Raw genomic sequence first — 2,222 nt, 5'->3', positions numbered from 1 at the left:
TTCTGACTTTAGTAATCCATTTTTGGCATTTAGTAATTAAATCCCTGGAAACCAATGAAATGTATTCAGTGGGGGAGGGCTGGGGGGAAGGGCAGGCACTGCTGAGGACATCTAGCACTGTGTTCTGTCCTCACAGCAAAGGCAGCCTCCAGGGCAGGCCCTGAGCTTCTCCCCTACATTCCCTGCTGACAGCCCTTTTCCTCTGGCCACAGGAGGGCCTCAGTGGTAGGAGCTGGGGAATGGGGGGGGGGGTGACAGACAGCATTGGGATTCCCCAGCCCCAGGAGGAAAGAGCCTGGCAGGGGCTGGCACCAGGATGGGCAGAGGGGCACCAGGGGAGAGGGCTGGGCTGGCTGAGGAGAGCTGCCCCAGGGAGGAGAGCAGGCCCTGGTGGGAGCTGGGGAGCAAGTGAGGCAGGAGCTTGGCAGGAAGGTGGCATCAAAGAGCACCTCTGGTTCCTGAAGGCCAGTCAGGGACAAGGAGGCCATCTGACCCGAGTGACCCCTGGCTCTGCCCTGCCTAGTGGGATCGTGCAGTTCATCCATGTTGTGGGGATCAGATGTCTCTGGGCCATCGCTCTGAGCTGAAGATCCAAACATTAGTTGTGATCAGTGGAAGCTGCAGGTGGCACCCAGCCCACCTGGAGCCAAGATCCCCCAGACATGCTGCAGGTGTTTCCTGGGTGTCTGACCAACCCTTAGCAAAGTCATTACAAGGCTGGAAGGTACAGAGGAGGGCAGCAAACGGGAAGTGGGGTTTGATCAGGGGGTTGGAACCTTTGATCCAACGTTCTGAGTTCAGCACAAGATTAAGAGAAGAAAATGGACTGAATCCTCCAGAGCTTTCAAACTCCTGAGGTCACAGGATCCTCTCTGGGTCACAATCCTCGGGGAACCCAGAGTTGGCATGAATCTTCCCAGGCTCAAAGGGCCCCTGGATGGGCTGAGCTTGTTTCCTGGATCTCCTCAGGCCAGGGAGTCACCCGCCATTCCTAGGGAGCCCGGCTCCTTCTTCAGGGCCTTCAGCTTTCCCAGAAGAAGACACAGACTTGAGCTGTGATTCCACAGAAGTCTTTGAAGTCATGAACTGCTTTAATTTCTTTACCCACAGGGCCATCTGTATGAAATAGGTTCAATCCAGGACAGGCATTCTCTTACCAGGATACAGAATACAAATATACAACAAACATTGATGTCTGATTACGTTACTTTGAAGCTAAATCCGCCTTCTGTCCAATGTCGTGTTTTGATTCATGGCTCAATATGATGACTGAGAGGTCGGCTGATGGTAAAGCTTTTTTGTAGAGTCTTAGTGTTCATTTTTAATTTTTTTCAAACTTTCTAAAGAATTGAAAATATCTTGGGGGCAGCTGGGTAGGTCAAGCAGACAGGCAAAAATTCTCAAACTGAAAACAGCCAGACCTGTATGGAGGGAGAACAGGCAAAAAGTAGGGAAAGAAAAAGGCAGCAACTCCTAAGAGAGGGTGGGTGGGTGGGGCAGGCAAAAATCCTTGGCAGGAGAAACATGGCTTAAAATTTATCTAGGCTATCTTTAAAAAAAGAGGATTTTTTTTTTCCTTCAAGAATTGAAAATCTGTTACCTGAAAAAAGAACTACATTTCCTGGGAGCCCACTGACTTCCTGTCATTATGTACTTCATGTAGAGAGGGGGATATAAGGCAGGGACTTGGAGGATCCTGCCCTCTCTTTGGCATGCAGCAAGCATGGTGGTGGTGGTAAGCTAAGTGCAGGGATTTTAAATGGGCTGATCAGCCATGGGTACATGGTCTTTATTTTGTGTCCTCTTTATTCCTTGATTTCTAATGATGCTAATAAACCACCTAAAATATATTTTATTATTGAGATTGAAATTTTAATTTTTACCTGTCCATACTCTTCCTCCAAACTATCAGTCAAATGTGCTAAAAGCTCAACACCTGGCAACTCAACAGGGAACCCTCTTAATAGTAAAAAGGCTTCATTTTACAGTTTGAAAGGAATTGAAGTAATTAAGATCACATCAGTCTCGAACTAAGATTAGTAATCACAGATGGGATGAGATGACTTGGATTTGAATCTTATTTCTTCAGTCTTATTTGTATGCCTTGGAGTAAGACTTTTAGATTATCTAAAACTTAAATTCCTTCACTTTAAAAAGAGGACAATGGACCAGATTATCATTAAGATATATATGACCCTCAATGTAGTTTGGTTAAACTAGGA

Source organism: Monodelphis domestica, chromosome 3, assembly GCF_027887165.1.
Source record: "Monodelphis domestica isolate mMonDom1 chromosome 3, mMonDom1.pri, whole genome shotgun sequence".
Classification (NCBI taxonomy): domain Eukaryota; kingdom Metazoa; phylum Chordata; class Mammalia; order Didelphimorphia; family Didelphidae; genus Monodelphis; species Monodelphis domestica.
The sequence above is the reverse complement of the archived record's forward strand: the minus strand, read 5'-3'. Positions refer to the sequence as shown.